Source organism: Pipistrellus kuhlii, unplaced genomic scaffold (genome assembly GCF_014108245.1).
Source record: "Pipistrellus kuhlii isolate mPipKuh1 unplaced genomic scaffold, mPipKuh1.p scaffold_m20_p_12, whole genome shotgun sequence".
NCBI classification, from domain to species: Eukaryota; Metazoa; Chordata; class Mammalia; order Chiroptera; family Vespertilionidae; genus Pipistrellus; species Pipistrellus kuhlii.
The window spans coordinates 13,431,474-13,456,475 of NW_023425427.1; the positions used below are offsets into that span (position 1 = coordinate 13,431,474).

General features: G+C 40.7%; 1 pseudogene; it reads left to right on the forward strand.

The window, feature by feature from the left end:
* The first annotated feature begins 11,599 nt into the window (after positions 1-11,599).
* Positions 11,600-13,755, forward strand: LOC118716694 (annotated as a pseudogene).
* Positions 13,756-25,002: the final 11,247 nt, after the last annotated feature.

Genomic DNA, 25,002 nt, shown 5'->3' on the forward strand with positions numbered 1-25,002 from the left:
ATAGAAACTGAATAATTTTATCTGAAGAGCTTGGGTTACTGAACTATTTCTCTCCCCAGCTTTGGCAACAGTTTTGCCCAAGGGAGGTTAACCATAAAAGTCTGAGAACAGTGATAGGCTCAGGTGAGGAGAAATCAGACCATCCCAGCTAAGGTTAATATAACCATTGACCAAGCCTCATGAGTAAATCTTGATTATTTCCCTCCTTTAAGAATGGGAAGAATTGCAACCACTGAATCCATTCTAAATTCAATGCTCATATCCATTCCATAACAAGGTGTGTCTGGGAGGGAGGGGAGCACCAGACATTAATTCCACCTGGGAGCACAAGGTTGGACAAGGAATTGAGAAGAAATAGTCAACAGGGATTTCACAAGAAAATAATATTGAGCTTGATTATAGAGTATAGATTGAATATTATCATACAGGAAGAAGGAAAAAGCAAGAAGGCTTGAAAATATACATTACACTTAAGGAATTATGGGTTGTCTGGCAGCAATCGCCAACCTTTCAGACCTCATGAACCACTAGTGATCCACGGACCACCAGTTGGCCAACTGCTGGTCTAGTGGAATTAGCATACAGGCAGCATGGTAGGAAATAGCAAAAACAAGCTAGAATGAACATATATACATACACACATATGCATGTGTGTATACTCATGTATGCATATATAAACATTCTGGGGACAGGGTTATGAATTGGATCTAAATTTGAAAAACAAAAAGCCTGGAACATCCAAATGATGTGCTACAGAATCAAGAATCCAGTATATTGCCGAAACCAGTTTGGCTCAGTGGATAGAGTGTCTGCATACTGACAGGTCCCAGGTTCGATTCCAGTCAGGGGCATATACATTGGTTGTGGGCACATCCCCAGTAAGGGGTGTGCAGGAGGCTGCTGATCGATGTCTCTCTCTCATCAATGTTTCTGGCTCGCTATCCCTCTCCCTTCCTCTCTATAAAAAATCAATAAAATATATATTTTTTAAAAAGAATCCAATATATTAGTAATATATCCTGAACACTTGGAGATGCACAAAATCACCCAGGAAAAATGTCTAGAAGGAAAAATGGAAGGGACAGCCTAGAAAAAACTAAACTTGTTTACACATGAAAAAATGTGTCATGACTACGAAGGTAATTATGCAGATATTTCAGCCAAATGGCTATTACTATATAAAATGATTCCTATATATGAAATAGGTGAAGGAGGGTGGGGTAGAGCATGCTTAAGGGGGACATAGTGAAAAGTAAGAAAGTTTTTCTGTACTCATATACACCCATAATGACAGCCAGCTACTCTCTCTATTTAAGGCTTCTTGAAAGAAGGAGAAAATAATAATGGTCTATGGGGTCCTTGCTAGTCTTTGGAATCGTAGTTCTATAACACTTTTCTATCAAAAGCACTTGCTTACCTTACACTTTATGGATAGAATCCTGGCCTTTTCATGGGCTGATGATAAACTGGCAATGGCACAGGCACCATCTAAAATGCATCCAATTAGTGGGGTTATCACATGGTGAGGTATAAAATAGTCAAATCACTATAGTATACACCTGAAACATAATCAATATAAAATTGTACTATACTTAAATTAAAAAATCAATTTAACGCAACCAGCATGGCTCAGTGGTTGAAGTGTGAATCTGTGATCGAGGAGGTCACTGTGGGATCCCTCTCAGGGCACATGCACTGGTTGCAGGCTTGATCCCTACTGTAGGGCAGTCCATCAATGATTCTCTCTCATCATTGATGTTTCTATCTCTTTCTCTCCCTTCCTCTCTGAAATCAATAAAAAATATATACTAAATTTTTTTAGATATTTTAATCTATTTACATAAATACGTAAATACAGTGGTGCCTCACACAACGAACTTAATTCGTTCCAGGAGCAAGTTTGTTATGCGAAAAGTTCGTTATGTGAAACGCGTTTTCCCATAACAATACATGTTAAAAAAAATAATTCGTTCTGTAGCATAAAATATGCTAAGATGACATAAAAAAAGATAAATTTTTTGTTATTATTTTTATTTAGATACATCATGATATTAAAAAAAATTGAGTTTAACTTAAAAGGACGACTGCCGTGATACGTGCGTGATTTAATTCGTAATGAAGAACGATTGCCGCGATACATGCTTAAGTTAAGCGCAGTGAGTAACGACTGCCTGCAGTGCCTGCGCGGAAGGATGCAATACATCGGCAGCGATCGTGGAAGCTCGGGCGAAGCAGTCGTGGAAGCTCGGGCAAAGCGGTCGTGGAAGCTCGGGCGACTTCGTTGTGTGAAACGAAGTTCGTTGTATGAATCATGAAATGAAGTTCGTTGTGTGCAGCGTTCGCTGTGCGAGGCGTTCTTTATGCGAGGCACCACTGTATAAAATACATCTAAGTTTATGATAACCAAGTCTACCTAGCAATAATATTATGCAGCAGACCTGAATGACGACTTTGGAAACACACCAGTCCTGTTGTGGCCACAATGTCCCATGCAAATTAAGAATTTATATTCAACCTTATTTCCTGCTAACAAACCATTTAGATGTAATTTTTCAGTCATTCAGCAATATACAGTAAATGGCATTTAGTACACTGATCAGAAGCAAACATCCATGTTAATTAACCTGAATGTGGTAGTCATTTCACAAAGCATCGAGCTATACATTTTAAATATATTCAATCTTATTTGTCAGCTACATCTCAATAAAGCTTGCGGGGGAGGGGGACCAAACATCTAGCTTATTAATAGAAACCTCAGTATTCTCAATAGTAAAACTTGGATTACAAGTGTACCATGTTGTGAGGGCCAAATATTGGTGAAAATATTTTATAAACTTTCAATTACTATATAGTTGTTAGTTGTCCTTAGTAGTATCAGACCCCTAAAGTTGAATGTATAGCTAATGTCAGTGATTTTCAATTTACTTTTACTACTTTATAAAAAATAATAAATGATTAAAACAATAACCCCCAAGAAATGTGACATTTTAACAGACAAAATTTGCATTCTGATGAGCTATCTGAAAAATAGTCATTAAATTTTATACACAAATACAAACAGAAACTCTAGCCCTTTTATTGTGAATGATGGAAAATATTATAGTAAAAGAGGATGCCAACAAGAACCTACACAGATGTGTTTTGTCTAATCAGTAACACTGTGTGAATAGTAAACTATTGAACATCAGGGAATTAAAAGGACATCAATTTCATTGTTATATCTGAGGAGGGATATGTATGGAAATGATTTTAGAAGAAAAATCTGTCCCAAAATGATTAATCAAAACTAGATAAAATACAGAAAAGCATTGTTGTACCGGATATTGGGTTTAACAAAGAATAAGTTCATCCTGAGGAAATGCATTCTTATTTCTACATCTCTCTGCAATATTTTACAGCTATGCTCAAAAGAAGCTTGGGATGGAAAAAAAAAAGATATGACTGAATGACTGAACATTTCAGCAGAAAAACCTTTTAACTCATATTAGAATAATGATATTAGCTGGTTCAAAAGAAAATCAAATGATGAAAAGTTAAAAAAAAATTATAGGCAGGATAAGCAAAGTAAATTCAGGCACCCACATTGCACAAGAAAATATATGTGTTTATGAGGGGTAAAAAATATATTGACAATGAAGCTAATTCTTTGTGATTCCCAAGCATCTGAGGGTATTGGGAAATGCAATTTTCTGAAAAAAAATTTCTGTTCAAGAATTATTTATAAATGGGGACTTTTGTCTGGAAAGACAGAACGCACGCAGATAGAGACAAGAATCATTTCTCCTCTAGGAGAAAGCTGCAGATTTGTAGAGTGGTGATCTATTTGAGAGCACACATCTGATTCTGCTGTTCACAGTGCTTAACGTCTCCGAGAATTTTCAGCCATTTCCTCTTACAGAGGCCCTGGTTTGACAGCATATGCTGAATGGGGCCCCAGGATAAGAATCAATCCCAGCTGTCTTCTTATGCGATCACAAGGTAATTGTTAAAGCTCAAATATTTTTCCTTGATTGGGTGTTATGGCAGTTGACCTCATTTTTCAGCAAATGAAAATGCACAACTATATATTTACCCTTGAACCTTTAAAAGGGAAGCAGAAAGCCATATTTCTCAATAAAAGCAGACTTGGCTTGCCTAGATTATAGATCAAATTAAGTGGGAGCCATGAGGCAAATGAGACCAGATTTTGGACAACAAATTGTCAATAGATTTGGCTCCATTAGACTTAGGGACAAACTACACTAAAATAATGGGATTTGGTTCCATGTGAGAACAAAATTATGGAGCTAAAAAAATAAACCTCCTTCCCATTACAATCAACTACTAAAGAATTCAGCGAGGGAAATACACTCCAATGAATTAGTTATATAACTGTTACTCTTTCCTTAAAATGATTTAATAGTTCTACAAATGTCATGGCATTAGCATTTTATGCAAAGCTATAAAACAGCAGTGAGGTAAAAAAAGATCAACTGCCTTTAAAAGTCAGCACTTTTGGAGTCTGTTTATGACACTACGTGGTCACTCTGTGATATGAAATGGTCACATCACTAGGATAAGTACTGTTTGCCCGCCAGTTTTATTTCAGGCAGGAGGCCATTAAAGGAATGAGGCTGCTGACTTCATCTTCCATTTGGATGGGCTTCAGCAATGAATGTACACCGGCTAACTCATTCTAAGATTTCTCTAAGAGAAGCTTTTTTGGAGTACATAGATCCTAAGAAACTATTTAATTACATATTTTTATAATGTTTAAACTGCCCCTGTCAGGAATATCTAACTAAATATGCAAATATAATAAAAAATAAATCTTTATGGAAATATCTAAAAACATTTACAGGCAGGTAACAGACAGATATGTCCTGGCAAATATGACCTTAACAAATGACTTCCAGAAAGACAAAGGTAGCACACATAGGTGCTGACTCTGTTGACAGTCTATCCTCAGTCCATTGAATCTCTAAATAAATATTAGGCATCTTCCATCCTCAACAGAGTATGTGGGTGGTGTTCACATTTTCCATTTGTTGTTGTTTCCAATACTAATCCTTATATAAAATTTTGATTAGAATTAGCAACACATTTAGGTAGGAGAGTAGTAACCCATAGGATTCCACAAGACTTAAATTATTATTAGACATTAGCCAATTGTTCAAGTTTAATGGTAACAAGTGCCTAATGATAGATTCAGCATTCAGATTAAAAATAAAGGGTCATATTTCATAATTTTGAGTGTAAATGGATAAAATTTAAATAACTAATTCAATAATCGTGGTCCTTTGGGAGCTGATACCATGTAAGAGATTGGTTAGCAAAAACAAATGAAGAATAAAATAAGTCTCTTTTCTGTTATTGGCCTTATTTGCATGTTACCTAGGCTATTCTTTTGCTCATATGTCCAGTGCCATGTTTCAAAGGAAGCAGTATGCTGTAGTGGGAGAACACTGAATCTGGAATAAGATCTGGATTAGAAATCTGGCTTGGCCTTTGGAGATTACATAGTTCATCTCTAAAACTATGAGATTGAATTGGAAGATATCTAAATAATGGATTGGATGGTGTGGGCAAGGAGAAGACTTTGTTGCTGGACAACAATGAAAGTCTTCTGGTGACTTGCCCAACAATTGCCAAGACCATCAGAGTGTACAGAACAGCTCGGTGTGGTACCTTAGTATTTATCAAATTGAATTAATATGAAAGTTTTGTCACAATGGATTGTAAGAGAGCTTTTCTGGACCCTGTATGATCTCACTCCACTAATGAGCTAATTTCATTTATCTTAAATTTCTAAGTATTATGTTAGTCTTATCACTCTTAAAATTCTATATTCTAATTATAATTAACTCTGACCAATATCTCTATTCCTTTATTATTAAAATCTCCTCAATTTTTAAAGGCATGCAAACTGAAGCAGGAAATTAAGATGCTATGAGTGTCAGTCAGAACCTAGCGTATTCATAAGACTGTGTTCTAACTCTGGGTTCCAACTCTGTGGGGCCTTCCATTATTACCAGATGCTTCTATTGGAAGTTCCATCTTATGGAATCTTTCTCACTGTTAATGAATACATTTAATTTTGCTGCCTACAGCAAAAATGCAAGTATTGAGTAGGCATGTAGTAAATGTCTAAATGTATATTGCAGACTTTGGGATTTTTAGGATTCAGAAGGTAGTAGGTAACAATCCCTGACCTCAAAATGTTTGCCATCTAATTAGAGAGGTGAGTATAAAAGTGAAAAGTCGCAAAGTGTGTGCAATTGTTCTCAAAATACAGTTTGTAAGAATCACTTGGAAAGCCTGTTGAGGATTCAGGTTCCCAGGCTCCACATCTAGACTCATGGATTCCACAACAATAGATCTGGGGTGGTTTCGGCAACCTGCATTTTTTAACAGCACCCACATGGATGACTCTAACTAATGCACTGGGCCAAAAGAACATGCTGAGAAACACCAGTGAACAGGAGCTCCGGCTTGGGGGTCCAATAGTCTGGATTCGTCTCCTAGCCCCACCACTATCCAGTCCTGTGGTCATGAGTTAGCCAAGTTACTAAAGTCCTCTGGACTTTAATGTTCTCATCTATAAAGTGAAGATAATCATAGTGCCTGTGTGTTAGGTGGTTGTAACATTGGAACCCACTAAGCACTTAATCGAAGTTATTCTCGTTTTTATTATCATTAATATTATAACACTAGAAACTGACAAAGTGCTAATTGGCCTAGCATTATTCCCAGAATTCAATGAATAAAAGGAAGTTCTGGATAAGGGTAGGGAAAGCTTTAAGAAGGAAGAAGTTGGTCTAAACCCTAAAAAAAATCAATGGAAGGTTGGATTACCAGAGTAAATAAATTCTGTGTGAAAGCGACATACTAACCAAATTATTAAGGAAGGTGAAAACAAGCTGTGTGAGAACCAGGAAGGGAAGCAGCCCCTACAGTGAAGGATTGAGAAGGGGAGAAGTGGGAAGTAAGAAGCCAGAAGACAGAAGGCTCACGAAGCATGGAGTCCCCCCCGCCCATCTTATTATCTGAAACACCTGTTTTGATAGGCAGATATATTGAGATAGGCCTCCACATTAAGAAAAAGAATATAAAAAGATCAATGTGTCGTAACTTATTTTTGCAAAAATATTCTTTTCTTTACAAAATAATTTATCACACAGAACATTAATTCATTGGATATGATAATAGGTATAAGACACATTTCAACTTACTGAAGATAAATTGTTCAGCCTTCAACCAATGGTTGCCGGCACCAATTCAGCACAACAGGAATCCCTAGCTTAGGGTGTGGTGAAACTTTATTCAGTGCAAAGACTGTGCAAACAGCACAGCTATGGAGGTGGTGGCCCTGAGGCCAGGCCCTGCTCCAGCTACACAACTCTGCTCTGCTCCATGCTGGTCTGCTTCGCACTGTGCTGGTCTGTTCCATTGTGCACTGGCAAGACATCTTTGGTGTTTCAGCTCAATCAGGAACACATAGTCTTAAATCTTCAGTAGAAAGGGAAAGGGTGCTCCCCAAGCCAGAGGGGAGCTGGTTGATATTTAAAAAAAAAAAAAAAAAAAAGTCCCTACCCCTGACCCCTGATTGTTCTGTCCTCATTAAAATGAGGACTTCAAATATACAATTTGATTGCTTAAAAAGGCATTGTCCTGATTGGTCAGAATGGAGTTACTCTAATTAGTTCAATTGTGCAGTTCCAATTAGATGGGGAAAGCCTCAGTCCTATTGGTTAAAATAGGATTCCAGGAACTCCTTTATACAATATAATCTTAAAATAATCTTTTCTTTACAAAATAATTATCACACAGAACCTTAATTCATTGGATATGATGAATTAAGAAGGCAGGAACACAGTACAGGCAGGCAGTTCAGTACAGCTTTTTCCCTGCTGTAAAGTTTACATGAGATGCCCCTATTATAGAAATGACTGCTGATTCTGCTTTTTAAATTTGAACCTAATTAGCCACCAGAACACTTCATAGTAGGTATCTTTTTTCGAAGGGTAGACACAATAACAGACTATGGACTTTTTTAAAATCGAAGGACTATTTTATTTACTTCAGAAGCCACAGACTCTAGCACAAGGCCAGGAAGATACTGACAGCTCTGAAGATAAAAATATATTGTTGCTCAACTAAATAGTTATATATAGTTACGATATCAAATGGGATAGCCATGAAAAAAAGATTCTTCCCGTTGGAGAGCTGCCACATTCATTTATTGTTCATATTCCCAGGTGAGGCTATTGCTTTGAAAATGCAGCCAACTTCATTGCTCATTTACACCGAGTGTCCATTACTGTGTAAGCGGCAATAAATTAACTATTGTACATGTCAATAGTCAAGCTGCATAATTCACTTTGAAAATACACAACTCTCATTTGGTTTCCTAGGTATCTGAAAAACTTCATTAAATTCATAATTTAGTGGATGATGAGAAAAACGCAGTGCACCGAGACACGAAGAGCCTGTCTTGTTTCTCGTCAGGCCTCTGTTTACATGGAACCTTAGGAGTTTACTTAGAGTTGCAACTGGATCCTCCATGAAACAACTCTACACCTCCAGAATGGAAGTATCCCCAAACCTGGGATTCCTATCCCCCTAAATTTATTTTCTGATTTAAGATTTCAACTCCTCTTACTTTACCTCAGGAAAAAATAAATGTTAAAAGATCATGTGGAGTAGTTATTATTTCTTTCCTTGACTCCTCAAATGATGTCTTGAAAATTATGTCATGATTATAAGACACTCAAAACATATGGGCCAGAGTTCACAAGGGTGTGTACACTTCACTTTCATAGAGGTCTTCCATGTCCCTCAGACAGGGAAGCTGTGCTTATCACCTAAAAAGCACAAACTAAATGTAGATCATGGGACCCTGTCACTGAGGAATCAGTAATCTAGGTGAGGGGAGCGGTCCATGTTGGTTATAAATATAGTCATTATAGTAGAATAGACTTGCCTTAAAAGAACCACAGCAGAAAAATGGGAATTTATCTGAAGTGATACTTTTATATTACTATGTCCACGAAGTAATTACTATAATGAATATATTGCAATAATACAATTTATAATGTTTGATGAATTAGAAATCCATTCATTTCCTGTTTCTTTGTGAACTGGAAATACAATGACCAACTTAAGCTTCACTTCACTAATTTGATTCCGGTTAATGCCCCCAAGGGGAGCTATCAGCATGTCTCTTCAAATTGCCTCCTAGGGAACAAGAGAGAGATATTTGGCCTATTAAAAACAAAGGACACATTCACTTCTCTGCTGGCCTGGTGGAGACCCTATGAAGCGTTCAGCTCTTTGATTACTTTCTATCAGTGTGTTCACAACCAATCAAGCCATAGCAGGAGACAATTAAATCCACTAACACAAAGCGGTTTTTATGGCCACACCTGCCTAATGTCTGCCAGTTTGTTTTCTGCACATGTAATCAATTCTTAATAGCCTTCTATGCTAATAACTCCAACTTCCAGCAACATATAGATTTGGGTGGTAAGAACTTTGCTTCTTGCCTTGGAGTGAGCTAGCCTGGGTCTGTGATCCAGCTGATACACTTGGTAGCTGTGTGACCTTCAATGCATTATTTAATCTCTCTGAACCTCATTTCTCTATCTATAAACAATACTATCTCATGAGAATATTGATATAAAGAATCTATGTGTACTCAACCAAGAATTAATGAACATTGCTCAAAACAATGTTAAGATAACTATAACTTTGACAATATGGGACTTAAATAAAAATGGAAATAGACAACGATGGATTCAGAATTGTTGGATTTTAGTTACACACAAATTAATTTGTCGTGTAAGTTCAAATAATTGCAACAAATTGATTCTCATCAAATATAAATATGCCCTTATAAAGATATACTGCCCTGATATGAGGTATCTACACTAATAAAAGAGGAATAGGTAAATTGACTGTCACTTCACGACACCCACTAGCCAATCAGGAGTTGGTATGCAAATTAGTGGGACAAAGATGGAAGGCCAGGGCTTGGGTTGCCCCTGGCGATGGAGGAAGTCAAACTTCCCACCCGCCCTGGCTGGCCACCAAAGGAGGGACCTGTGGGCGGCAGCCACGGAGCTGGCCCGAACGCACAGGAGGTTTGGGTTCCCTGGGCCAACCTCCAAGGGAAGGGTCTGCAAACAGCCCTCAGCCCCTCACTCAGGCTGGCTATGACACCCTCAGGGTGAGGGTCCCTGCTGAGGGGCATGGCCAGCCTGAAAATAGCCCTCAGCCCTCACCCAGGCTGGCCATGCGCACTTAGTGGGGACCCTCACCACATGGGGGCATGGCTGGCCTGTAAGCTGTCCCAGCCCCTCTCCCAGTGGAGATCCCCACCCCAAAGGGGATGTGGCCAGCCTGAAAACCACCACAGGCCTCTCATCCAGGCCACCCTAATCCCCAAAGGAACTCCTACCCTGATCCGTGACACCCTTCAGGGCAAACCAGCCGACCCCCACCTGTGCACCAAGCCTCTATCTATACTAATAAAAGAATAATATACTTATTAGACTGGGAGACCTTTTGATGTTCTTCTGGACAAAGCCATGGTGGCAGGGCCAAGGCAGAGGTGTTAGGGGCCAAGAGGGGAGTGCAGTTGTGGGTGATCAGGCCAGGATGGGATGGCAGTTGTGGATGATCAGCAGGTGAGCGGTGAGCATTGGGGGAGATCAGGCCAGCAGCAGCGGGGGTGGGGGGGCAGTTGGGGGTGAACAGGCTGGCAGGGGGAGAAGTTGGGGGTGAGCAGGCCAGTGGCAGGTGGCAGTTGGGGACAAGTAGGCCAGCAGGCAGAGTGGTTAGGGGCAATCAGGCAAGTAGGCAGATGAGCAGTTAGGAGCCAGCAGTCCCCAATTGTGAGAGGGATCCCAGACTGGAGAGGGTGCAGGCCTGCTGAGGGACACACACACACACACACACCACATGAATTTCATGCACCATGCCATTAATCTAAAATAATCAAACTCATAGAAGTAAAAAGTAGAATTGTGGTTGTCAGAGGCTGAGGGGAGGGGAAAATTGAAATGTTCAATGGGTATAAAGTTTCAGTTATGCAAGATAGATAAGTTCTAGAGATCTGCTATACAATATCATGCCTATAGTTAACAATACAGAGTCAATACACTTTTTTAAAAATTTTCAGAGGGCAGACAACATGTTAAATGTTTTTAGCACACAAAAAGTTGGGACAGCATAAAGGGAGGCTTTCTCTTTTTTTTTTAATTTCAAGGGAAAATGGAGAGGGAGAAAGAGATAGGAACATCAGTGATAAAGAGAGAATCATTAATCAGCTTCCTCCTGCACACCCTCTACTGGGGATCAAGCCTGCAACCCTGACATGTGCCCTGACCAGAATCGAGCCATGTCCTCCTGATTTGTAGGTTGATGTTCACCACTGAGCCACACCAGCCAGGCATAAGGGTGGCATTCTTCAAACCATCTCCAAATAAGAAATTGAAGCTTTTTTGAATGTACAAAATCTAGAAGACATGGACTTCATCTTCAACAAAAAGCAAGAAATCTGGAAATGCACTAAGTTCTGCACTGAGGTTACAGCACTCGATTGAAGACAAGACAACACTATACACTCACAATCCTCCAGTCCATCACATATGCCAGTGAACAAGGCCAATTGTAGCTCTCCAACTTCTTTTCCTTCATGTTGGAAAACTACACAATATAAGTGAGAAAGATTCAGAATTAGGAAACCTACTGTTTGGTTACACCATCCAGGAAAACAAGGACAGACCGGACTACATGGGGCTGATGGATGTTCCAGACTCCTATAGTGGTCCTTGACTGTAATTTCTACTCACATCTACTGATACTGATTTACTTATTGAGTCCTTCAAGGAACAAAGATACTTCATGCTTATTATGTCTTAGAAATGCTACTGGAAACCAAGAAAATCCTGAAACAAATGCCTAATTTTACTCACATAAAACATATCCCTCCAGAATGCAGATTGATACAATCCCTATGAAAAACAGTGTGGCAGTTCCTCAAAAAATAAAAAATGGAATTGCTTTATGACCCAGCAAAGAAACCTGAAACACTAATTCAAAAGAATATTTGCACCCCTATGTTCATTGCAGCATTATTTACAATAGCAAAGATATGGAAGCAACCCATGTGCCCATCAATAAATGAGTAGATAAAAATAGCTGTGGTACATATATACAATGGACTACTACTCAGTTGTAAAAAGGAATGAAATCTTACCTTTTAGGACACCATGGATGAACCTTAAGGGTATTATGCTAAGTGAAATAAGACAGAGAAAGACAAATACCATGTGATTTCTCTTACATGTGGGAATCTAATTAACAGAATAAAAAAAACAAGCTAGGAACAGAGTGTCAGAAGGGAGGTGGGTTAGGAGGCTGGGTGAAAAAGGTGAAGGAATTAAGCAGTAAAAATTGGTAGTTACAAAATAGCCAGAGAGATGGAGATTACAGCATAGGGATTATAGTCAATAAGATTATGATAAATATGAATGGGACTTGATGGGTACCTGAAGCAGTAAGGGGGCCTATCTGCCAAGCATATTATTTTCTAACCTCTTTTCTATACATCTGAAACTAATAGAGAATAACATTGAATATAAACTACAATTTTTAAAAATTACTTAAAAAATAAAAACTTGCCCCTCCAAACAGTTAGCAATCTGTGGTGATCTACCTGGGAAACTAGACAATCTCTGTTTGATCTTCTGCAACAATAGTCTCCCTATCATAACTGGTTTGGCTCAGCGCTTGGAGCATCGGCCTGCAGACTCAAGGATCCTAGGTTCGATTCCTGTCAAGGGCATGTACTTTGGTTGCGGGCACATCCCCAGTCAGGGGTGTGCAGGAAGCTGCTGACCAATGTGTCTCTTCACATTGATGTTTCTAACTCTCTATCCCCCTCTCTTTCACTCTGTAAAAAATCAATAAAATATATATTTTTTTAAAAAAAAAAAAGAAGAATAGTCTCCCCTCAGGGAAGAACCCATATGTTTTTAATGGTGATTTTTTTTTTTTTTTTTTAGATTGAGGAAAACTTTGTAGAAATCCTAATGATCCTGTTGGCGAGTTTTCTTGTCTATCCTGGTGACCTGCACTTGAACAGAGGGAACCATTAAGACTTTTTAATAAATATGACGTTTGGCTTTACAAAAGAAGTCTTACATAAATATAAGCTATATGGGGGAGGGGGGGTATATTATAAATCTTGGAAGAAGTCTAGGCCTGGCTTCTAATTCATACAATCATTGACAATGAAGTCTTGGTCACACATGATTCGGTATCAGAGTCCAAAGATTTGAATTTATTTCACCATATAAAAAAAATGAAATATGTGCTGATGCCACTAATTTCAATAGATAGAGACCAGGATACTGACCTGAAGAGAAATAAAGCAGATTACCTCAGGGAGTCAAAAACAAAAGGATCCCTTTCTGAACCAGGAGTGATCCCTCTCTGTGTGGAGCGATCCCAGAGGCAAAGGAGGCTGTATCCAAACACTTACTGAGAAGGGGGCTACTATTTTAGACCAGATATTACCCCCCAATATTTATTATACTTCTTAATAAATACCAGTTGAAGATGCTCATTAGGTTTCATGAGCATAAGTCTGAAGGGTATGAAATTTGCCATGATGGGAAGGTTATTAGTGCATTTTCTGCTTCTAATTATTTTGAAGGCAGCAGCGATCGAGGAGCTTACATCAGGCTGGGCTTTGGTCTGACCCTTTGATTTTTCCCGTACTATGTAAGTATGCCAATGTGCTTAAGATCTCTTTAAAAGGGGGAATGTAAAAAAAAATAAAAATAAAAAATAAAAGGTGTTCCATGCAAAACCAAACCAGTAATCCAGAGACCTAGGTAAAAAGAGACATTCAAGGTGATATATCTAAGAAGGCAGGCACCAGACAGAAATTATTAGAGCAAGTTAAAGGGGAGGGGATAACAGGACCAGGAGCAATCTAAAAAAACCAAAGAGGAGATTAGGTTCACGTCATGAACATGGATTTAGCACCCACTATGGGCCAGGCACTGTCCTAGTGCCCGGGATACAGAGGCGAATAAGGAGCACTCACTACGCTTTGGCAATAAGCAGGGTGCTTTGGGATCAAAGGGGTGGAGGATTCTCACACACAACCTGGGATTTGGAGAAGGCTCCCTGGAGAATAGGATATCTAAACTCAATCTGGAAGGATGAGAATCGGCAGTTGGTACCCAAAAGATGTCTCTTTTCATAAAGAATCAGGAGTCCCTTGGTACTGTGTTGAGATTATCTAATAGGATGTGATGTTTTTAAAAAGGAAAAACCTTCACACACACACACACACACACACACACACACACACACACATATACACGGACATAAAGCACCACAAGTGTGGCACCTCTAGAACTGAAGAGAACCTCAATTTAGTAAAAAGCAGCAGCCACATTACAGAGCATAGAGAACCATGGCCAGTGAGAGTAACTGATCCCTGCCTGTGAGGACATGTGACCAGAAGGGGAATTAAGCTGCACATGCCACGTGGAAATCCGTTGTATTTGTTCTTCATACATGTGAGCTCCCACACCACGGCCACCTTTGAGAACTACCAGAGGAACCCAGAGGACTTCGCAGGGGCTCATGACAGCAAGGGAGAGCAAGCCAGCAAAACCAAAAGTAAAAAATAAAAATAATACGGATCTCACAGAGATGTTCTAAAAAATGAAGAAAGAAATATGTAAGATAACATTTTAAAGCAACTGCAACTAACATATACCATCCGCACTCCATCTATCAATGTTTGATCCAGGCTGCATTTGTATTTACTCTATCATCTTATGCTTGTCATCATCATCACTTACCAATATTCATTTCTCGAAAGCAGCCTGTTTGGGGAATGATGTCTCCATAACACAAATGAGGTTGCTTTAATGACTCTGGCAAGTGACAGTCTAATGGGGATCACAGCAGCTGCAACCGTGAGCACAGACAGGCATGGCTTGGACCTACTTGGTGCGGCAGTGCTCTGCTAATTGGGCCTAATGGAGGAGTTTGAAGTATTTTCCTCCTGTTTTCCTAATGATGTTAACATCCTCATGAGGTTAATGAAACCATTAACATGAGCCAACTGTGATTGCCTTCGTGTATAATATAAAACCATCTAATCTCAGTCTTGTGCAAACACTAGGGGTTACTATTGTAGTGGTTTTGTATTTGTATTTGTTACTGTGTAAAAATATCAGGGTGTGTTGTGTGTGTGTGTGTGTGTGTGTTTGTGTGTGTGTGTGTGTGTGTGTGTGTGTGTGTTTTCTTATTAGATCCAGAGTTAGAGAGCACCAATGATCTGATTCAAAGATTCCTAGACATCAGCTGTTAGTGTATAAGCAAGTATATAGCCCTGATTTGGTCATATCCTTTATGGTCTTTACTGCCCCCTGCTGGCCTGCAGAGAAAGGAGCAGATCTCCAGCAACCCCCTTGGGAGATGGAAAGCACCAAAAGACGAAACATGGAAAGCTATCATTAATCATGTACTATGTGCTTTCTAATTTAACACTTACATCATTCCCACGGGTTGGTCTTGTATTGCCATTTTACAGATAAAGAAACGTAGGCTTGAGTAGTAAACCAAATTACCTTAGACAAAGGGCTTGTGAGAGGCAGATTCAGGACAAGCTATAAATCTGTCTGACTCACAACTGTTGTTACACTCTCACTGGGAGACATGGTATATTGAAAAGTATACATACTTTACAAACAGATAAACTTGTGTTTGGATTTTAATTCTCCAACTTAAGCTGTTTAAGATAAATGTAAACAAGTTACTAAATGCATTTAAATTTGCTAAGCTCGGTTTCTTCATCTGTAGAATGTGCACCACCATTGCTGTCTCGGAGGATGTTGTGACGGGTCAATAATAAAGTAGGCAAAGCAAAGGATCTGTATTACAGCAGCTGCCCAATAGATGGTGGTGCTATGTGGGGTCAGAGACAGAAGGTTGAGAAGGATCTGCTTTCCTGTGGCTGAGTGGTTGCTTCATTCAGATTCCCAGGAGGTTTGTTAACTCAAGTCTCCGACTCAAAAAAAAAAAAAATACTAGAATGTTCAAGTAATGGTGCCGACATATCTGAATAGCTCCTCAACACTAATAAACCACTTTTGTGTATATTTTATTTTTCTTCATAAATAGGTACCTATAAATTTTGCAAAAAAAAAATGCCACAAATAATTGAGGAAACTCACAATATGCCCAGAATTACATTTCACACATAAAATACATAGTTTCACCTTCAACCTATAGGTTGGTATTATTATTTTCCCTATTGTCTAGATGAAGAAATAGAGGTTCGGAAAGATTAACTTTTCAAGAATCACACTGTACTAAGTAGCAGAGCTAAGACTTTAAAACTGCCCCCCCCCCCCACCACAAAACTCATTTCTCACTACCACTGGCCTTTTTCTGAAGTAAGCAGGGCAAGTGCTACGCTTCCACTATATACCCGACAGCATTCTGACATATAACAGGTAAGTAACTTGCTCAAAGACTCACAAGTTGTATTTTTTTAATATATTTTATTGATTTTTTTTACAGAGAGGAAGAAAGAGAGATAGAGAGTTAGAAACATCGATGAGAGAAAAATATCGATCAGCTACCTCTTGCACACACCCTTCTGGGGATGTGCCCACAACCAGTGTATATGCCCTTGACCGGAATCGAACCTGGGACCCTTCAGTCCGCAGGCTGATGCTCTATCCTAGGGGTGTCGAACTCAATCAGAGAAGGGGCCAAAATCTAAAATCCAGCCTAAATCGCGGGCCGAATGGTTTACTGAACAGTCATAAACTGTCATTATGATGGAAACGCAGCCGAGTGCAGTGATGACAGCACGGTGCGGGCCACATTGGAAGGCCTGGCGGGACGGATTTGGCCCGCGGGCCTTGTGTTTGACACATGTGCTATCCACTGAGCCAAACTGGTTTCAGCACAAGTTGTATTTGGGGAAATTAGTCCTAAATGATGACCGTGAGTATTTGCAACAAGGAGTATGCAAGTTACTTATCTCTGAAGAAGATCAAAGTGAGGTCAGATGATCACTCTCCAGGTATAATACAGATAACACTTATTAATCAAATAAATTACATGGTTTATTTGCCTCTAAGATTCTTTTCAAACCTTTGATTCCCTAAGTCCATTTTTAATGTAGAAGGACTCTGTCTTGAGACTAGAATAATTTTTATTAAGATAAATATAAAGCAACATTGGAAGAAGAAGGTTCCATGTGTGTTGGGTTTACGGTGTGAAAGCTGGAGGACACTGTGTGAAAGTAGTCAATATCCAAAAGCATTAACGTCCAAAGATAACTTAATAATTATGGGAAAATATCTATTGAACCTGGAATGAGGTAAGGAAAAAGTGTTATCTTTTTGCAAATCGGGGCCAGCACTTTCACTATAAATTAAAGTGCATGATAGATCACAAATAATTTGAATAGACATCTGCAGCAGAAATGAAATTATAATACCAAAGAAAAAAAATGAACATTTGGGGAATATTATGAACATGGAAACCACTATGAAAGATGGCTTTCCTTTGGATTCATTTAGTATTTAAAATCTTCTAAAGAACAAATGTGATGCTTCCCACTCATTAGCTCCTTTTAAGTATTATGTGCTTTCTAATAACTGGTCTGTGAAGAGGGATATTTCCATCAGTAAATACAGAAAATGTCATAGTGTCAGATGCATAAGGACATTGCAACGCAGGGAATAGAATACATAATGTCTAATTACAACTTCATTAAGCTGTGAACACAAATCTGAAACTTGTAACCATGGGATAAAACAAAGCTCAATTTAGTCATAATTATGAATATCATAAGACCTGAATGGAAAAGAAGCTTTTATAAATATGAACTTTCTCATCTTTGAAAATGACTTAGGTTTCTATATATAAAGATCTTTTTATTTAAAACAGAGGCCCGGTGCACAGATCTGAATCCACCCTCCAGTCCATATTATAAAAGCCTAAGCAGCCTTTATAGCGGAAAGACCAGAATGACTGATCACTGTGATGCACGCTGACCACCAGGGGGCAGAGGCTCAATGCAGTAGCTGCCCCCTGGTGGTCAGTACACTCCCCACAGTGGGAGTGCTGCTCAGCCAGAAGCCAGGCTCACTGCTGGTGCCTCTCCCACCTCTGTGGCAGTGCTAAGGAGCAGAGAACAGGGAAACAGTAAGGAGCAAGGGGTCCTGGACTGCGAGAGGGTGAAGGCCAAGCTAAGGGACTGCCCCCCTCCCCCCCAGTGCAGAAATTTCATGCACCGGGCCTCTAGTATGCATATAAGATCTTTGGTTAGTCTCTTCCCACCCTCCACCCTCCCCTCTTCCCTCTGAGATTCATCAGTCTGTTCCATGTTTCCATGCCTGTGGTTTCCATTCATGCATTGAGTGTCTGCCTCCTGGTGGTCTGTGAGCATCATAGCTACCAGTTGGCCAGTCACTTAGGCTTTTATCCTATACTAGAGGCCCAGTGCACAAAATTTGAGCGTGGGAGGGAAGGGGGGGAGGGCAGGGAGTGTCCCTCAGCCCAGCCTGCACTCTCTCCAATCTAGGACCCCTCAAAAGATGTCTGACTGCCCGTTTAGGCCCGATCCTACTTGGATCGGGCCTAAACGGGCAGTCAGACATCCCTCTCACAATACAGAACTGCTGGCTCCCAACTGCTTGCCTGCCTGCCTTCCTAATTGCCCCTAACCATTTCTGCCTGCCAGCCTGATAACCCCTAACCACTCCCCTGCCAGGCTGATTGATGCCTAACTATTCCCTGCCAGCCTATTTGCCCCAACTGCCCTCCTTTGCAGGCCTGGTCCCCCCCAACTGTTCTCCCCTGCAGGCCTGGGTCCTCTCCCAACTGCCCTTCTCTGCAGGCCCAGTTACCCTCAACTTCCCTCCTCTGCCAGCCTGGTCACCCTTAACTGCCCTCCCCTGCAGGGTTGATCACCTCCAACTGCCCAGCCTTGCAGGTTTGATCCCTCCCAACTGCCCTCTCCTGCTGGCCATCTTGTGTCGGCCATCTTGTGTCCACATGGGGGCAGCCATCTTTGATCACATGGGGGCAGCCATCTTGTGTATTGGAGTTATAGTCAATTTGCATATTACTCTTTTATTAGATAGGATGATAAAGAGCTAATATGCCAATTAGACCGGATAGCAGAACTACCAGTGGGTGGAGGGCGGGGCACTGGACCATGAGGCAGCCGAGGCTTCGAGGGTAGAGGCAGCCAGAGCTGCGGAGGCCTACTCTTACATGAATTTCATGCATTGGGCCTCTAGTATATACAGATGAACAGTGAGAAAAGTGTACATAATAAACAAATACAAATAAAGTAAATTTGTTTCCTTAAAGTTGTATATAAAAAGAAACTTTAATTACTGGAGATCTTGATGTTTAAAATAAACCTATAATTTGTACCTTTCCCTTCCTCAGTCCCTATTGGTTTATTTTCATTTTAAATGTATATTTTTCTTTTAATGTAAATATTTATTTTTCTTCAAAAAAGACTTTCAATGACTGAAAGTGTATTAACTGAGGAAAATTGGCATTAAACACACTTTCCTGCTTTTCAAAGAGAGTTACCCTTTCTATGACCGAAGCATAACGACACACTTAGACATTCAGCAACACTGGGCCAGAAATTGCCTACATTTCATAAACCATATGGGTCACCACAATATAAGGGCAATACAAAACGATTGCAAGTGTCCGGGAGCTAAGAAGCAAATCTCTCATCTACACAAGATGATTTTAAATGTAAGGGGACAAAGGGGGAGTCATCTTGAAAATAATGAGCATCCCCAATTCCCAGCCATTCCTCTCCAAATTTGTGTCATCTCCCGATTGAGTAATGAGGAGTACTCCCTCTACAGCTTATCATGTCTGCTCTTTCCCATTCCTGTATGGTATGGTGTAAGACTCTCCTCTATCTCCAAAAGTGAGACTCATGGCAAAGAGGCAAACATAGTTATTATTTTATTGCCTCTTGAGGTATACAGAAACATGGAATTATGAGAGCTCCCATTAAAGAGCCAAAGCAGCCGAAACCAGTTTGGCTCAATGGATAGAGCGTCAGACTTTGGACTGAAGGGTCCCAGGTTCTATTCCGGTCAAAAGCATGTACATTGGTTGCAGGAACATCCCTGGTAGGGGGTGTGCAGGAGGCAGCTGGTCGATGTTTCTCTCTCATTGATGTTTCTAGCTCTCTATCCCTTCCTCTCCATAAAAAATCAATAAAATATATTTTAATTTAAAAAAAGCCAAAGCAGACCCAAGTGTTCTCCAGAATTGACGCTGAGCATGACACCTGAAGCAGGCACACAGGCCCATGGTGTCCAGGTGTTAGGACAAAGCCCTGTCTTTCTCCCGAGAAGGAAGCTTTCAGAACCCAGCCAGTACAGTAACTGTCTTCCAGACCAGAGAGCATGTTTGCCTCAATCTTTGCCATGCATGAGGATTACTTTAACGTTTTAGTGTATACTTTTATCTTGGTGGATAAACTCCTTTCTTTTCTAAAAGAAGACTGGAGAAGATGCTTTTATTTTCAGAAATCCTAAGGGGTAAAATCAACCCAAGCAGCCTAGAGAAGGAAATCAATAAATCATACATCAGAGCTTAAGATTTCATTGTGCCCTGGCCAGTGTGTGGCTTGGTTGGTTGAGCAAGGCTCAACCCCCAATAGGAGGCAGCGAATTGATGATTCTCTCTCATTATTGGTGTTTCTCTCTCTCTCCCTCTCCCTTCCTCTCTCTGAAGTCAATAAAATAAAAATAAAAGATTTCACTGTATATTAACTGTGAACTGAGAGAGAAGTGTAGCAGTGATCCATCTGACCCCTACATGGTCTCAGAGTAGACTATCACTGGAGCTGAGACTGCATTCCACAGCAGGCCCACTCCAGGAAGAGTTGGTTTATTTTCATTTTAAATGTATATTTTTTCTTTTATACATTTTATACATTTCTTTTAAGACTGTCTTCTGTCTCCACAAACAGAAGGTCTAATTGAGGAAGCACCAGCACTTTCCCAATATCTAGTTTAGAAAAAGGAGTTGGTGATTCTTTTTTTTCTAATGGTATCACATGATACAAATGAGAATTATGTTCTGGAATAAATGCAGTAGAAAATATAACAAAATGTTATGGTGTGCTGTGAAGAAGACTGGACCTATATTCAGAAAACCTGGACTCTAACACTGACATACCAAGTTCCCAGGGCTCTCGCTGACTCTGTTTCCTCATCTGCAAAACAGGGTGGTTGCAAGGGATGTGAATTAACAGCCCCTGGGATGACTGCACCATGTTTCTCAAAAATCTGAATTTAGTCATCTTTCAATGAGGCATATGCTGCTAGGCAGGTGGAGTCCATCACGTTTTTGTCTTATACCTCGTACTCCACCCATTTGAACTTGAAATTCAGGAATCTCAGAGTCTTTCTCCATTTAAAAAAAAAATGAAAAAAAAGAAATCCAGTGTTTTAACTCATTAAGCCACAGCCAATGCCCCCTCGTTGCCTCTATACTAAATTATCTCATCTTGAGCTGCATTTTGAAAATGAAAAAAGAGATACAGGCACCCAAGTGGAAGGAAAATCATATGTTAAAGGGTGGTAGTGTGAAGGGTCACATGACATTCTAGAAATTCAAGCAGAAGGGTGTAAGGGGGGAGGTAAGGAGAACAAGAAAAGTGAAGAGGGATGGCTAGCAAGAGGTAAATCATGAAAGCTGTGAGCTAAATGGAAGACCTTGAACTTTGTCTTGCAAACTGAGGGGAGATGGCAGAAAAGGGATAGGGGTCATGGAAGGTTTTTTACCTGTTGGGTTTCTGTTTTAAGCCCCTCTACTCTGGAGACTCCATGGAAGATGGACAAGTACTTTCCCACCCAGCAAAAAGCATTTTCCCCATCAGTAAAATGAGTTGGTGTAAATCAAGGGCTCACAATGCTGGTTGCAAATTAGAACCGCTTCAGGAGCTTGTAAAACTGCTGCTAACCTAGCCTCATGCCACGAAATTTTACTGAATTGGAGGATAGGGAGAGAAAGAACAGGTCATTTTTTAAAACCTTAAAGACTGAAATTCTATCAACTACATCAAAGAAGGTTCCTACCATTCCAAGTGAAGTGTGATAAAAAGCCATTGCCTAGCATCCTCAGATCCCAAATCTGGACCGAAGTTTGGAAAGCACCTCCAAACAGTTTACATCACTCTTCTTTAAGTTGGTTTGATTCTTGGGTGTATGGAGCTCCACCCTCAAACAGCGTAGGATTATTTCAGAGAACAATTTCAAATTTCTACTTCAGACTTTCACACTCTCAAATCATTTAGATGTGAAATACCAGCACCTCTCAAAAAATTGGAAAACCAATATGAAATAATCAGCAAAACATATTCACATCTTATAAAAGAATATTTTTAATCAATCAGTTAATAAGTATGTGTGTATACATATATATATATATCACCTAATAAAAGAGAAACATGCAAATTAACCATCATGCCACTACACCCACAGCCAATCAGAGTGAGTATGCAAATTAACCCGCCAAAGATGGAGGTTAATTTGCATATGCAGAGCAGAGTGAAGCCTGCTATGAGGGGAAGGCGGGCAGTGGAAGGAGGTACTGGAGTGGTGCCCCAGACAGAAGCGAGGACTTGCCAGCTCCCAGGCAGCTGGGAGTGAAGCCAGGGGAAGGAAGGCCTATTCTTGCACGAATAACACTCTGTGGTCCTGAAGTGAGTCTCCACCCCACCCGTTAGATGTTGTTGTTTCCCTGGGTTCCTCCTGTTCCCCATTAAACCGAAGCATGAACCTTTACGGCTATTGTCTTCTTTTAAAAGTGTGATGGCAGGAGGAGGAACGTCTCCTATCTTGGGATGCTGAATTTGCTACAGGAAGCACACGGCCCTGGAAGCTTGCTTTCTCTACACAGAAATGATCAAACATTTAGGGACCCCCTGGGGCAAGTGCATCATAAAATATTCAGCAACATCTGTGCCACATCATTTACTGCCAGCAGAGACCCAGGAAATATGGAGCCGGTCCCGCCGCCCCGCACCATGGGGGCCTGAGCTGGTGGCTGGAAGGAAGGCACTGTCTCCTGAGCAAAACCCTGTCCATACAACGGCGGCCTGGGCCTGGCTGGCGGGTGTCCTGCCCTCTCCCGGGAACTTACACAAGTGAGTGCCGGGAAGCCCGGAAACTGCCTGAGCATGGTCTGGCCCAGAGGTGCAGCAGCAGGAGAGCGAGGAGGCAACCTTGCAGTTTGCGCAGGCACACACCATACCCACAGGCGCGCAGGTGCATTCAAATCAGTGGCTAGACTAGAGCATCAGCCTGAGGACTGAGGGGTCCCAGGTTCCATTCTGGTCAAGGACATGGACCTTGGTTGCAGACCCATCCCCTGTGGGGAGTGTGCGGGAGGCGGCTGATCGATGTTTCGCTCTCATTGATGTTTCTGGCTCTCTGTCCCTCTCCCTTTCTCTCTGTAAAAAAATAAATAAATAAATAAATTTTTAAAAATCAATAAAATATATAGAAAAAAAATAAAGAAAGCTTCAGGAGGCTCTGCCCTGGAAACTGGCAGAACTGCATGGAAAGGAAAACAGACTAGAGGTCAAAACACCTGACGTCTGTCAAGCAGTCAAGCAGCACTTCTCTGTGTCAGGCACAGGGCTAGGCTCTGGCTACCGTCCTGCCTCTGCCACCTTGAGACCCTGGTACCTCTGTGATGCTCAGGGTGGGCTGCAGGGTAGGCAAGCAAGGCATTCCTCTGGGAGCTGTTGTAAATGCATCCTCTTCCTGAGGGGAAATCTGCCGAATACCTGACCTCTCCACCCCTCCCTTCTCCCCAACTTCAGCTGCATATTTATTCTGGAAAATGTTCCTCACAGGTAATATAGCCCGTCCCCTTCCAGAACTATACTAGATTCCGTCCTTTAGAAGCAGAGTGACCAGACACCCAGTTTGTCCAGGACTATTGTTACCTTTTGTGCTGGCTTTTATTAATAACAACCCCTTTCACTCTCAGAAGTGTCCCTGTTTGGGAATGTCAATTATACAGTCACTCTAGAGAAGGTCCTCTCCAGATCCAATGGGACCTAACACACTCTCACCAAAGATTTCAGGGCTTCTAGACCCTTCCCTGCAAAACTCTCCCCAGCTATTTTTGAGATTCCCACTCAGGGTGTCTCCTACGTGTCTCTGCCTTCACACTGAGGTTTCCCTATTCCTCCTCTCCTGCTCTGCTCCAGTGAGAAGGTATGTCAACACCCCTCACCACGGAGGCCGCACAGCAGCAGCCCAACTGCTGGGTAATGCAGGGGGAGACTCCCACACACCTGCTGGTGCCACACACAGGCAGAAGGCCGGGGAAGCAATGTGAATCCAGACACCTAACAACTCAGAGGTCTTTCTTGCATAACATCTATTCCTACTGCTCATTGCTCCTGTTAGACCCGTGGTCAGCAAACTGCGGCTCTCAAGCCACATGCGGCTCTTTAGCCCCTTGAGTGTGGCTCTTCCACAAAATACCAAGGCCTGGGCAAGTCTATTTTGAAGAAGTGGCATTAGAAAAAGTTTAAGTTTAAAAAATGTGGCTTTCAAAAGAAATTTCAATCGTTGTACTGGTGATATTTGGCTCTGTTGACTAATGAGTTTGCTGACACTGTGTTAGACTCAGACCACAAAATTAGGGCCTAGCAACCAACCTAGGTTATAGGTGTGTTTCCTTAGACCCACCATGTGGTTTTGTGCGTGTGTGTGTGTTTCATTGGTGAGCCAACATGAACTGTTCAACCATAACCTCAATGCAAGTATTGCCTTGTTTTTAATATAATTTATTTAGGTATATGATTATATAATTTTCTTAACAATTGATCACAAAGTCCTTGAAAATCAACATTTGGCTTTCACAAGTGGTTTGTTAGCATATCATGTGGTAAGATGT